The sequence below is a fragment of the Balaenoptera ricei genome, chromosome 6 (assembly GCF_028023285.1).
Source record: "Balaenoptera ricei isolate mBalRic1 chromosome 6, mBalRic1.hap2, whole genome shotgun sequence".
Classification (NCBI taxonomy): domain Eukaryota; kingdom Metazoa; phylum Chordata; class Mammalia; order Artiodactyla; family Balaenopteridae; genus Balaenoptera; species Balaenoptera ricei.
Genome location: NC_082644.1, coordinates 25464494 through 25480560, shown reverse-complemented (window position 1 = coordinate 25480560; position 16067 = coordinate 25464494).

Genomic DNA, 16067 nt, shown 5'->3' with positions numbered 1-16067 from the left:
CTTAACACAAAAGTTCTCATAGGAAACATCATGGAACTCCTTGCAACTATCAACATACACTGTGATATTTCCATGACCTACAAGTCTAGAAATCTATGCCAAGTAAGGTTAATTTTTAATAGTTTAATCCACTAAGTAGATGCTTATTAAGCATTCATATCTTTCATATTTGTAAAGTACATATTGTGACTCAGATTTATATCTTATTCTCCACAAACTCACAGACTACTAAGAAAAGAAAATAATTGCATATATAACTTGTATTACCAAGAAAGATATTGATTAGTACCAATGGGAAGATCAGAGAATATATCCTAGGAGATCATATAAGGAAGAAACTAATTTTAAATTGAAGCTTCAAACTTTCGTTTTCAGCCAAGATGAAGTAACAGGAACTGACCACCCTCTCACCTGAAATAATAATAACCAAAAAAACCCAGACAACATATGTGAAACCATGGTTCTCAAGACATTGAACATAAGTCAATGAAGGACAGATCCTTGAGAAATGGAAAAGAAAGGAGATGAGCCCTACAATTGACCCACCTCACTGCCTGTTGAGTTTTGAGGCCATGATGTAAGGAAATGAACCCACAGAGCCTGGCAGCCTCCCTAAATTGAGGGGATGAAACTGGGAATCTGGGTTGGGCAAGATGGCTAGAATTCACAGGGCAGTACTGGAAAGAGGAGTGATGTACAAAGAGAGGACTCCAGAGATCTGCAGAGACTCCTCCACAAATATTCAGCTGAGAATCAATTAGTGAATACATGTGAGCAAGCTACCTGAGGCAGAGGAAAAATCCATTGGGAAGGATGAAAGGATACAGTGCCTGAAGTTCACATGAGGCCAGAAGTAGTGCTTGTCCCAACAGATTGGAAAATCACATCATTCAAAAGTCATCAGCTAGAGTACTAAAAAGGCTCTTCTAGTAGTGAGATAAAATTAACTCTAGACAAGGATTCTGGGAAGATAATGGAGTAGGAAGCACCAGAAATCTGTCTCGCACCTAGACAACAATGACACTGGCAGACTCTGTCTGACGTAACTAATTTGGAACTCTGGAGTCTGTTGAAGACTTGCAACTTCTGGGGAAGGCTTGGATGGTAAATTTTGGTTAATTTTAGTCAATTTCAGCTCTTAGCTGACAGTAGTAGCTACACATCCCCACCTCCAGCCACATGGCAGGCACTGAGCAGCTTGCACACAGCTTGCAGGAGCCAGGGTAGACAAAAAGGACCCTGTTCCCCAAATATTGGGGATCTGTGTTCTGGTCACTGATTGCTTCTTCTGATCACAGAGGTGCATGGAAAAAGGCCGGCAGCCATTGTTGCTGCACCTCCCCTCACAGCCCCCCCCCCCACCGCCACCTCATTGCAAGCTTCTCTCCTCTAGCTGAACAGCCTTCTAGGAAACTTAAAAGGCCAGTACCCTTTTCTCCTGCCTTAATTTTTTGCTTTTCCCCTTTTGGTAGTCAGGTATTAAAGACTAGGACATTCAAAAACAACTACATATATGGGGGAAATTAGAAAGTGACTAAATGTGCTCAAAGAAGGGCTCAGAAAAGACCTAAGAAGACATTATTTTTATTTTGAAAAAATAATCAAAACATCAAACCCTGAGGAATGGTGAGAATCTGATTTCCAGAGTTACCATATTATTAGATTCAAATGTCCAGTGTTCATTCAACAAAAACTCACACAAGGCATACAAAGAATCAGGAAAGTATGGTCAATTCAAAGGAAAAAAATATAATTCAAGAGTCTGTCCATGAAATAGACCTAATGGAATATATATTAAACAAAGACTTTAAAACAACTGTCCTAAGATGCTCAAAGAACTATATGAAGATGTGGAGGAAGTCAAGAAAATGAGGTGTAAACAAAATAAAAGTATAAATAAAGAGATAGAAAGCCTAAAAAGAAATAAAAAAGAAATTCTGGAGCTGAAAAGTACAATAACTGAAATGAAAAATTCAGTAGAGGGATTCAAAGGCATTTGAGCAGGCAAAAGAAATAATCAGTGAACTAGAAAATAAGAGAGTGGAAAGTATCCAGGCTGAAGAACAGAAAGAAAAACTGAAGAAAAGAAATGGAGCCTAAGGGAACTGTGAGACATCATAAAACATACCAACCTACTCATCACTGGAGTCCTAGAAGGAGGAGAGAGAGAGAGAAAGGCACAGAGAGAACATTGAAGAAATAATGGCTGAAAACTTACCAAATTTGATGAAAGGCATGAATATAAATAACCAAGAAGCTCAATGAACTCCAAATAAGATGAACTCAAAGAGACCCACCCTGAGACACATAATCAAACTTTCAAAAGACAAAGAATGAATCTTGCAAACAGATAGAGAGAAGCAAATCATTACATAATACAAGGGATCTTCAATAAGATTATGTTCAGATTTCTCATCAGAGACTTTAGAGGCCAGAAGACAGTGGGCTGATATATTCAAAGTGCTAAAGAAAAAAACCTGTCAACCAAGAATCTTATATCCAGCAAGACTGCTCTTCAAAAGTGAGGGAGAAATAAAGACATTCCCAGATAATCAAAAGCTGAGGGTGTAGCCACTAGACCTGCTTTGCAAGAAATGCTCAAGGGAGTCCTCCAAAGTGAAATGAAGGAACACTCAGCAGTACCCCAGAGCTGTATGGAGAAATAAAGATCACAATAAAGGTAAATACATGGGCAATTTTTAAAGCTAGTATTATTGTGACAATGGTTTGTAATTACACTCTTTGCATCCTACATGATTCAAGAGACTACTACATTTAAAGGGAAAAAAATTAGTGTAAAAGCTAGTATTACTGAAACACTGGTTTGTAACTCCAAACCAATGCTTTTAAAAGAATTATTAGTTTTTGTTTTGGACATACAATGTATAAAGATGCAATTTTGTGACATCAACAACTGAAAGGGGCAGAATGAAGCTACAAAGGAGCAAATATTTTGTATGTTATTGAAGTTAAGCTGCTATAAATTCAAATTAGATTGTTATAACTTCAGGATGTTAAATGTAATTCCCATGGTAACCACAAAGAAAATAGCTATAGAATATATACAAAAAGAAATTAAGAATGAATTTAAGCAATTTACTACAGAAAAGTCAACACAAAAGAAGGTAGGAATGCAGGAAATGACAGCCCCCCCGAAAAAAACCCAAAACAAAACAATAGGGCAAATAGAAAATAAATATCATCACAATGACAGAAATAATTCCTCCTTATCAGTAACTATTTTAAATATACATTGATTAACTCTTCTGTCAAAAGATAAAGATTGCCAGAATGGATAAAAACACATGATCCAACTAGGTATTGTCTACAAGAACTCACTTGAGATCCAAAGACACAAGCAGGTTGAAAGTGAAAAGATGGGAGAAAGATTCTATGCAAATAGTAACCAAAAGAGAACATGAGTAGCTATACTAATATCAGACAAAATATATTTTAAATTAAAAAATCACAATACTGGATGGAGCGACCAGAAAGAAGATAAATAAGGAAATAGAGGATGTAAACAAACACTAAACCAACTATATCTAGCAGACATATACAGTACACTTCACCCAAGAACAATATACACATTCTTCGCAAGTGTACATGGGACATTTTCCTGGGTGGACCATATGTTAGGCCATAAATTAAGTCTCAATAGACAACAACTAGGGTGGCTGCTGGATGCTGGTGGGGGACCTTGATGCCCAAGGAGATGGGAGAAACCCCTGAGTGACCGGGTAAGACGTGGGGGGAGTGAGGGGGGAGGAGAAGTGGGGGCCAGACAAGACCGGTGCCCCTGAGGGGTGGCTGGGAGGGGGAGGGGTTCCCACGCCTGGAGGGGCCCTCTGGAGCTCAGAGAATCAGGGGGAGTGTGCCTAGCGTTTCCCCTGCCCAGTCGGGCCCTGGGAAGCCTGCTGGGCTCCCAGGCCAGGTCTCCCACCCTCCAAGGCCCTCTCTGGGCTGCGTTGGTCCTAGGGGCGTAGGAGGAAGTGGGGGAAGAAGAGCAGAGGTGGATGGGGAGGGGCCCTCCAAGATTGGAGGATCAGGGGAGGCACGGAGGGCATTTCCCCCACCAACTCAGGCCCCAGGAAACCTGCTGGGCTCCCAGGCCTGGTCCTCCATTCTCTGGGGCCCCCTCAAGCCCCATGGGTCCTAGGGGCGTGGGAGGGAGGGAAGAGGGGGGAAGAGGAGGAGAGGTGGACGGTGGGGGAGTGACCCTCCAGGACCAGAGGATCAGGGGAGGTGTGGCAGGTGTCTCTCCCACCCACTCAGGCCCCAGGAAGCCTGCTGGTCTCCTGGACCTGGTCCTCCTTTCTCCAAGGCCCCCTCTGGCTGCAGGGGTCCTGGTGCATGGGCAGGGGGTGGGAAGAGGAGGAGAGACAGATGGGTAGGGGCCCTCCAGGATCAGAGGATCAGGGGAGGTGCAGAGGGTGTTTCCCCCACCCACTCGGCCCCAGGAAGCCTGTTGGGCTTTGGGGTCTCATCCCCTGCCTTCATGACCCCCTTTGGCCACGTAGCTCCTAGGGGCATAGGAGGGAGGAAGGAGGGGAAGAAGAAGAGAGGCCAATGGGGAGGGGCCCTTCAGGGAAGGATCAGGGGGAATGCACCTAACATTTCTCTCACTCACTTGGGCCCAGTGAGCCTGCTGGGGTCGTGGACCTGGTCCTCCAACCTCCAAGGCCAGAGGCACTCCTGGACACTGCCTACTGCATTGAGTATAAGCCCCACCCCCACCCCCCAGGGCCTTTTCCAGGCCTGTGGGTCCTAAGCATAGGCCCTACCCACCACCTAAACCCTACCCCTGCCTAAGCCTGGCCCCCCACAGCCAAGGCGTTTTCCAGCTTTTTTTTTTTTTCTCCTCTTTTTTACTATTGTGGTTCTGCTTTACCTTCTGGTTGTTGTTTCATCTATATTTTTATTTTTTTATTCTTTCTAACATACCTGTTAGTTTTCTAATCCTGTTTTATTTTTTACTCTTTGTTATTGTTCTGTTCCTTTTTTTCTTTTTTCTTTTTTCTTTTTTTCCACCCCACGCTGCTTGCAGGATCTTGGTTCACGAACCGGGGGTCGGGCCAGAGCTACTGCAGTGGGAGCTCCAAGTATGAACCACTGACTAACAGAGAACCTCAGACCCCAGGGAATATTTGTCTGAGTGAGGTCTCCTGGAGGTAATCATCTCGGTACCAAGATCCAACTCTACCCAGCAGCCTACAAACTCCACTGCTGGAAGCCTCAGGCCAAACAACCAGTAAGACAGTAACACAGTCCTACCCATCAAAAACAAAAAAAAAGATGACAAAAAAATATGTCACAGATGAAGGAGCAAGGTAAAAACCTACAAGACCAAATAAATGAAGAGGAAATAGGCAACCTACCTGAAATAGAATTCAGAGTAATGATAGCAAAGATGATCCAGAATCTTGGAAACAGAATGGAGGCATGGATTGAGAAAATACAAGAAATGTTTAACAAAGATCTAGAAGAACTAAAGAACAAACAGAGATGAACAACACAATTAACTGACATGAAAAATACACTAGAAGGAAACAGTAACAGAATAACTGAGGCAGAAGAATGAATAAGCGAGCTGGAAGATAGAATGGTGGAAATAACTGCTGAGCAGCAGAATAAAGAAAAAAGGATGAAAAGAAATGAGGACAGTCTTAGAGACTTCTGGGACAAAGTTAAACACACCAACATTTGAATTATAGGGGTCCCAGAAGAAGAAGAGATAGAGAAAGTGTCTGAGAAAATATTTGAAGAGATTATAGTGGGAAACGTCCCTAACATGGGAAAGGAAATAGTCAGCCAAGTCCAGGAAAGGCAGAGAGTCCCATACAGGATAAACCCTAGGAGAAACACAACAAGACACATTAATCAAACTAACAAAAATTAAATTCAAAGAAAAAATATTAAAAGCAACAAGGGGAAAGCAAAAAATAACATACAAAGGAATCCCCATAAGGTTATCAGCTGACTTTTTAGCAGAAACTCTGCAAGCCAGAAGGGAGTGGCAGGATATACTCAAAATGATGAAAGAGAAAAACCTACAACCAAGATTATCCAGCAAGGATCTCATTCAGATTCAACAGAGAAATCAAAAGCTTTTCAGACAAGCAAAAGCTAAGAGAATTCATCACTACCAAACCAGCTTTACAACAAATGTTAAAGGAACTTCTCTAGGCAGGAAACACAAGAGAAGAAAAAGAACCACAAAAACAAACACAAAACAATTAAGAAAATGGTAATAGGAACATACATATCGATAATAACCTTGAATGTAAATGGATTAAATGCTCCCAAAAAAGACACAGGCTGGCTGAATGGAAACAAAAACAAGACGTGTATATATGCTGTCTACAGGAGACCCACTTCAGACCTATGGACACATACAGAGTGAAAGTGAAGGGATGGAAAAAGATATTCCATGCAAAAGGAAATCAAAAGAAAGCTGGAGTAGCAATACTCGTATCAGATAAAATACACTTTAAAATAAAGACTGTTACAAGAGATAAGGAAGGACACTACATAATGATCAAGGGATCAATCCGAGAAGAAGATATAACAATTATAAATATTTATGTACCCAACATAGGAACACCTCAATACATAAGGCAAATACTAACAACCATAAAAAGGGAAATCAACAGTAACACAATAATAGTAGAGGATTTTAACAACCCACTTACACCAATGGACAGATCATCCACACAGAAAATAAATAAGGAAACACATGCTTTAAATGACACAATAGACCAGATAGATTTAAGTGATATTTGTAGGACATTCCACCCAAAAGTGGCAGAATAGACTTTCTTCTCAAGTGCACATGGAACATTCTCCAGGATAGATCACATCTTGGGTCACAAATCAAGCCTCGGTAAATTTAAGAAAATTGAAATCATATCAGGCATCTTTTCTGACCACAACAATATGATATTGGAAATCAATTACAGGAAAAAAAGCTAAAAAACACAAACACATGGAGGCTAAACAGTGTGCTACCAAATACACAAGAGATCACTGAAGAAATCAAAGAAGAAATTAAAAAAATACATATAAACAAATGACAATGAAAACACAATGAAACAAAACCTATGGGACATAGCAAAAGCAGTTCTAAGAGGGAAGTTTAGGGACTTACCTGGTGGCACAGTGGTTAAGAATCCTCCTGCCAATGCAGGGGACACGGGTTCAAGCCCTGATCCGGGAAGATCCCAAATGCTGCAGAGCAACTAAGATCATGTGCCACAACTACTAAGCCTGCTCTCTAGAGCCTGTGAACCACAACTACTGAAGCCTGCATGCCTAGAGCCCATGCTCTGCAACAAAGAAACTACCACAATGAGAAGCCTGCACACTGCAACAAAGAGTAACGCTCGCTCACTGCAACTAGAGAAAGCCTGCGCAGCAATGAAGACTCAATGCAGCCAAAAATAAATAAATAAAATAAAAAATAAAATATTTTTTAAAAAACGAGGGAAGTTTATGGCAATTCAATCTCACCTCAAGAAACAGGAAAAAATCTCAAATAAACAATCTAACCTTACACCTAAAGCAACTAGAGAAAGTAGAACAAAGAAAACCCAAAGTCACTAAAGGAAAGAAATCGTAAAGATCAGAGCAGAAATAAATGAAATAGAAATGAGGAAAACAATAGCAAAGATCAATAAAGCTACAAGTTGGTTCTTTGAGAAGATAAACAAGATTGATAAACCTTTAGCCAGACTCATCAAGAAAAAAAAGGAGAGGACACAAATCAATAAAGTTAGAAATGAAAAAGGAGAAATCACAACTGACACCACAGAAATACAAAGGATTATAAGAGACTACTACAAACAACCATATGGCAATAAAGTGGACAACCATGAAGAAATGGACAAATTATTGGAAAGGTACAATTTTCCAAGACTGAACCAGGAAGAATTAGAAAATATAAACAGACCTCTCACAAGTAATGAAATTGAAACTGTAATTTAAAATCTTCCAACAAACAAAAGTCCAGGACCAGATGGCTTCACAGGCAAATTCTATCAAACATTTAGAGAAGAGCTAACACCAATCCTTCTCAAACTCTTCCAAAAAATTGCAGAGGGAGGAACACTCCCAAATTCATTCTATAAAGCCACAATCACCCTGATAACAACACCAGCAAAAGATATTATGAAAAAAGAAAATTATACACCAGTATCACCGATGAATATAGATGCAAAAATCCTCAACAAAATACTAGCAAACAGAATCCAACAACATATTAAAAGGATCATACACCATGAACAAGTTGGGTTTATCCCAGGGATGCAAGGATTCTTCAATATACACAAATCAATCAATGTGATACACTATATTAAATTAAGGAATAAAATCCATATGATCATATGATCAATAGATTAAGAAAAAGCTTTTGACAAAATTCAACACCACTTTATGAAAAAAACACTCCAGAAAATGGGCATAGAGGGAACCTACCTCAACATAATAAAGGCCATATATGACAAACCCACAGCAAACATCATACTCAATGGTGAAAAACTGAAAACATTTCGCCTAAGATCAAGAACAAAACAAGGATGTCCACTCTCACCACTCTTATTCAACATAGTTTCAGAGGTCCTAGCAGCAGCAATTAGAGAAGAAAAAGAAATAAAAGGAATCCAAATTGGAAAAGAAGAAGTAAAACTGTCACTGTTGCAGATGACATGATATATGTCATTTCTATACATAGAAAAACCTAGAGATGTCACTAGAAAACTACTAGAACTAATCAATGAATTTGGTAAGGTTGCAGGATACAAAATTAATGCACAGAAATCTCTGGCATTCCTATACACTGACAATGAAAAATCAGAAAGAGAAATTAAGGAAACAATCCCATTTACTATTGTACCAAAAAGAATAAAATACCTAGGAATAAGCCTACCTAAGGAGGCAAAACACTTGTACTCAGAAAGCTGTAAAACACTGATGAAAGAAATAAAAGATGACATAAACAGATGGAGAAATATACCATGTTCTTGGATTGGAAGAATCAATATTGTGAAAATGACTATGCTACCTAAAGCAATCTACAGATTCAATGCAATCTCTGTCAAACTACCAAGGCATTCTTCACAGAATTAGAACAAAAATTTTTACAATTTGTATGGAAACACAAAAGACCATGAATAGCCAAAGCAATTTTGAGAAAGAACAACAGAGCTGGAGGAATCAGGCTCCCTGACTTCAAACTATACTACGAGGCTACAGTAATCAAGAGAGTATGGTACTGGCACAAAAAACAGAAATCTAGATCAATGGTACAGGATAGAAAGCCCAGAGAGAAACCCACACACATACGGTCACCTAATTTATGACAAAGGAGGCAAGAACATACAATGGAGAAAAGACAGCCTCTTCAATAAGTGGTTCTGGGAAAACTGGACAGCTACAAGTAAAAGAATGAAATTTGAGCACTCCCTAACACCATACACAAAAATAAAGTCCAAATGGATTAAAGACCTAAATGTAAGACTGGACACTATAAAACTCTTAGAGGAAAACATAGGAAAAACACTCTTTGACATAAAACACAGGAAGATTTTTTTTTTGACCCACCTCCTAGAGTAATGAAAATAAAAACAAAAATAAACAAATCGGACCTAATTAACAGCTTTTGCACAGCAAACAAAACTGTAAACAAGATGACAGCTCTCAGAATGTGAGAAAATATTTGCAAGCGAAGCAATGGACAAAGTATTACTCTCCAAAATATACAAACAGCTCATGGGGCTCAAAATAAAAAAAAAAAAGAAAAATACCACAACCCAATTTAAAAATGGGTGGAAGACCTAAATAGACATTTCACCAAAGAAGACATACAGATGGGCAAGAGGCACATGAAAAGATGCTCAACATCACTAATTATTAGAGAAATGCATATCAAAACTACAATGAGGTATCACCTCACACCATTCAGAATGGCCATCATCAAAAAATCTACCAAGAATAAATGCTGGAGAGGGTGTGAAGAAAAGGGAACCCTCTTGCACTGTTGGCGGGAATGTAAATTGATACAGCTGGTATGGAGAACAGTATGGAGGTTACTTAAAAAACTAAAAATTGAACTATCATATGACCCAGCAATCCCACTACTGGGCATATACCCTGAGAAAACCATAATTCAAAAGGACACATGTACCCCAGTGTTCATTGCAGCACTATTTACAATAGCCAGGACATGGAAACAACTTAAATGTCCAACAATAGATGAATGGATAAAGAAAATATGGTACATATATACAATGGAATCTTACTCAGCCATAAAAAGGAACAAAATTGGGTCACTTGTAGAGATGTGGATGGACCTAGAGTCTGTCATACAGAGTCAAGTAAGCCAGAAAGAGAAAAACAAATATCGTATATTAACGCATATATGTGCAATCTAGAAAAATGGTAGAGATGAACCTATCTGTAGGGCAGGAATAGAGATGTAGACGTAGAGAACAGACATGTGGACACAGCAAGGGAAGGAGAGGGTGGGCCGAATTGAGAGATTAGGTTTGACATAAATACATTACCATGTGTAAAATAGATAGCTAGTGGGAATCTGCTGTGTAGCACAGGGAGCTCAGCTCGGTGCTCTGTGATGACCTAGATGGCGGGGGGGAGCAGGTGGGAAGGAGGGAGGTCCAAGAGGGAGGGGATATAGGTATACATATAACTGATTCACTTCATTGTACAGCAGATACTAACACAGCATTGTAAAGCAATTTTACTCCAAAAAAAAAAGTCTCAATAGATTTTAAAAGGTGGATAGCATACAAAATGTCTTCTCTGACCACTACTAGATGAAGTTAGAAATCAATAATATAAGTAAAATTTGAAAATTCAAGAAATTTTGGAAATAACACACTTTTAAGCACCCAGTGGGCCAAAGAAGATTTTATAAGGTAAATTAGAAAATACTTAGAGACAAATGAAAATGAAAACACAGCACACCAAGACTTGTGGAACATAGGGAAAGCAATACTTAGGGGGAAATGTATAGCTATAAATGCTGACATTAAAAAAGAAAAAAAGAAAGATCTCAAGTCAACAACCTAATTTTATAACTTAAGGAACTAGAAAAAGATGAACAACCTAAGCCAAAAGCTAGCAGAAGGAAGGAAATAAATAAGAAAGCTTCGGGGCTTCCCTGGTGGCGCAGCAGTTGAGAATCTGCCTGCCAATGCAGGGGACACGGGTTCGAGCCCTGGTCTGGGAAGATCCCACATGCCGCGGAGCAACTGGGCCCGTGAGCCACAACTACTGAGCCTGCGCGTCTGGAGCTTGTGCTCCGCAACAAAGAGAGGCCGCATCAGTGAGAGGCCCGCGCACCGCAATGAAGAGTGGCCCCTGCTTGCTGCAACTAGAGAAAGCCCTCACACAGAAACGAAGACCCAACACAGCCAAAAAATATATATATAAATACAAATTTAAAAAATTAAGAGCTTTGAGATATAATTTAAAATAATAATAATAATAATAATAAAGCTTCGAGTAGGGATAACTGAAAATTTAAAGACCAATATCCTTTATGAATATTGATGCAAAAATCCTCATTAAAATACTAGCAAACAGAATTCAGCACCATATTAAAAGGATTGCATACCATAACCAAGTCAACTTATTCTTGGAATGCAAGGGTGATTCAGCATATGAAAATTGATCAATGTAATATGCCGCATCAACAAAATATAGGGAAAAAACTCACATGATCATCTCAGTTGATATAGAAAAAGCACTTTATAACTGCAACACCCTTTTGTGATAAAAACACTCAACAAAACAGATTAAACAGAAAACAACTCCACATAATAAAGGCCATATGTGAAAAATCTACAGCCAACATGATGGATACTCAGTGGTGAAAGTCTGAAAGCTTTTTCTCAAAGATCAGGAACAAGGCAAGGATGCCCACTTTCACCACTTCTATTCAACATAGTACTAGAAGTTCTAATCAGAGTAATTAAGCAAGAAAAAGAAATGAAAGGCATCCAAATTGGAAAGGAACAATTAAAACTATCTATGTTTACAGATATGATCTTATGTATAGAAAATCCTAAAGACTCAAAAAAAATCTAATAAATAAATACAACAAAGCAGCAGATCACAAAGTCAACACACAAAAATCAGTTGCATTTCTAAACACAAAAACTGAACAATCTGAAAAGGAAGTTACAAAAACAATACCATTTGCAATTGCATAAAATAAATTACATAGGAATTAACTTAGCCAAGGAGGTGAAAGACTTGTACAATGAGAACAGCAAAACATTGCTGAAAGAAATTAAAGAAGACATAACTAAGTGGAAACATATCCCATGTTTATGGATTGGAAGGCTTAACATTGTCAAAATGTCAAGATAACCCAAAGTGATCTACAGATTCTATGCAATCCCTATCAAAATTCCAATGACATTTTTTTGTAGGCATAGAAAGACCCATTCTAAAATTCATATGGAATCTCAAGGGAACCTGAATAGCTAAAATAATCCTGAAAGAAAAAAAAGAACAAAACTGGAGGACTCTCAATTCCTGATTTGAAAACTTACTACAATTATATACCACTTCACACTCATTAGGATGGCTATTATCAAAATAACAGAAAGCAATGTCTTGGTGCAGATGTGGGAAAATTGGAACCCATTGTGTACTGGGAATGTAAAATGCAGCCACTGTGGAAAACATTATGGTGGTTCCTTTAAAAATTAAAAATAGGATTACCATAAGACCCAGGAATTCCACTTCTGGGTGTATACCCAAAGAATTAAAAGCAGGGTCTTGAAGAGATACTTGTACACCCATGTACATAGCAGCATTATTCACAATAGCTAAAATGTGGAAGCAACCAAAGCATCCATTTTTGGTGAATGGATAGCAAAATGTGGTATAAACATACAATAGAATATTATTCAGCTTAAAAAGTAAAGAAATTCTGCAACATGTTATAACAGAGATGAACCTTTAGGACATTATGCTAAGTCAGCCAGTCAGAAAAAGACAAATACTATATGATTCCACTTATATGAGGTACATAGAGCAGTCAAACACTGGCAACAGAAAAACAACATGAGACACAGACCAAAATTTAAGAAGCCTCAGTGGAAGGCAGCTTTCTGTCTAAACAAAGGACTAGGAAAACAGAAAACTTTTAGACAATAACTGCTCTACTACAGCCAAATACCATAGAAGAAGCTGCAACCTGACCTCCAGCCTCACCATCAAAGGCTGGAAGAGGGACCTAGTCTTCCACCTTTGTCAAGCATTAAATAGGCTCCCCAAGTTCCCTACAGAATGGTTTCAGAGAGGCCCAGCTAGGGATCCAGGACTTCTATGCCTGCCAGGAGATATTGAGGCCTGCCCCACAGTGCCACATGAGACTACATGGGGAGCCTAGACTTCCACCTCAACCCAGTGGTTATGAGGTAACCATCACCCTCCATGCTGGGGTGGTATCAGAAGAGGTCTAGTGGAGAATTACCACTCATTGATAATGAGTCCACTCCAATGCTGTGACAGTACAGGCCATGTGAGGAGAAGTAAGGAGGCACTCCTGCCCTTAGTAGCTAGGGTAGTGTCAGCAAAGGTCTGGTGGGGAACTGGAATCCCCATGCCTGCCTACTGTAAGGAAGCTGAGGGGGAACCTGGGCTTCCACATCATATGGCAATAACATGTGGCAGTAACAAGGAAGAATTCCACACCTCCTCTACCAAAGCAGTTTCAAAAGAAGCCAACTAAGACAGAAGATATAAAAAAGACTCAGTGTCTTATAATACATAGCCCAAAGTGTCCAGGTTTCAAACAAATGTCACTTGTCATACTAAGTGACATATCAGTTGTCATAGAAAAATCTCAACTTGAATGAAAAAAGTCAATTAATACATACCAACACCAAATGACAGAGTTATTATTATCTGACATAAATTTTAAGTAACCATCATGAAAATGTTTCAATGAGTAATTTGAACATGCTTAAAACAAATGAAAAATAGAAATTTCAGCAAAGAGATAGAAAATCTCAGCAAAGAAATAGAAAACCTGAGGAGCCAAATGGAAATTTTAAATTTGAAAAATTTAGCACCAAAACCAAAAATCTCAGTGAATGGACTCAATACCAAATTGGAGGAGGCAGAGGAAAGAATCAATGAACTTGAAGATAGAACAATAGAAATTACCAAGACTAACCAACAGAGAGAAAATAGACTGGAAAAAAAAAAAAAAAGGAACAGAGCCTCAGAAACCTGTGGGACTATGACAAAAGATCTAACATACATGTCACTGGAGTCCCAGAAGAAGAGGGGAAAGAGAGAAGGACTGAAAAAATACAAGAAATAATGGCTGAAAATTCCACAAATTTGGCAAGAGATATAAGCCGCAGTTTGAAGAAGCTAAGCAAACCCCAAATACTATAAACCCAAAGAAATCCATGACAAGACACAGCATAGTCAAACATCTGAAAATTAAAGACAAAGAAGAAAATCTTGACAGCAGTGAGAGAGAAATGACATTTTACCTATAGGAGAAAAAACATTTAGAATGACGTATATTTCTCAGTAGAAACCATGGAGGCCAGGACGAAGTGACAAAATGTTTTTGAAGTTCCAAAACAGAAGAACTGTCAACCTAGAATTCAGTATACTTAAGGAATGAAGGAGGAATCAAGACGTTCTCAGAAAAAGGAAAACTAAGTGAATTTATTGCCAACAGATCTACTCTCAAAGAATGGCTATGGGAATTTCTCGAAACAGAAAGGAAACAATAGAAGAAGTCATAAAACATTGAGAAAGAGGAAGAAATGTGAAAAGAGTAAAAAAAGGAAGAGGGGTAAAGAAAATACATATTTCTTCTCCTCTTGAGACTCCTAAATTATGAATGATGGTGAAACAAAAATAATACCAATAATGATGGTAGTTTTCAATATGTGTAGAAGTAATACTTAAGACAATTATGTTATAAATAGTGGAAAGTATAGGGACATAGAGGGAGGTAAGCCTTCTGTACTTCACTTTAATAAGTAAAATGTTGACACCAATAATAGTATTAAGGTATATATACATCATTTAATACTTAGAGCAACCAATAAAGAAGTTATACAAAGATAAACTAAAAACACTTTAGATAAATCAAAATAGAATTCTAAAAATTATCAAGTAATCCAAGGGAATGTAGGCAAAATAAAGCAGAAAAACAAAAACCAGAACAAACAGAAAACAAAATTAAACAGCAGACTTAAACCCTAATATTTCAATAATTACATTAAATATAGATGGTCCAAATACACCAATTAAAAGAGACTGGCAGAGTGGATTAAAAAACATGACCCAACTATATGCTATTTACAAGAAACTTATTTCAAATGTAATGATATAAGCAGGATGAAATTTAAAGGATGGAAATATATATACCGTGCAAACAGTAATCAAATAAAGAAGGAGTTGCCATTTTAATATCAAAGTAGTTGAACTTCAGAAATAAAATTACCAGAGACAGAGACATTATATAACACTAAAAGGGTCAGTCCACCCAGACGCTATAGCAATCCTAAATGTGATGCACAAACAACAGAGGTTCAAAACATGTGAACCCCAAATGAATAGAACTGAAAGGATAGACAAATATGCAATTATAGTTGGAGACTACAGCACCTCTCAACAATTGATAGACAAGCTAGGCAGAAAATCAGCAAGGGTGTAAAACAACTCAACAACACCATCAACCAACAGAATCTAATCAACATATATTGAACACTCAACCCTAAAACAACAGAATACACATTCTTTTTAAATGCTCACAGAACATATACCTAAATTGACCATAGCCTGGGCCATAAAACAAACCTCAACAAATTTAAAAGAATTGAAAACACACAGAATGTGTTCTCTGATGACAGTGAAATAAAACTAGAAATTAATAACATAAACATAACAGGAAAATCTCCATATGCTTGAACACTGAACATCACATTCTAAATAATCCATGGGTCAAAGAAGTCTCAGGGAAATTTAAAAATACATTGAATAAATGAAAAGTAAAATACAACATA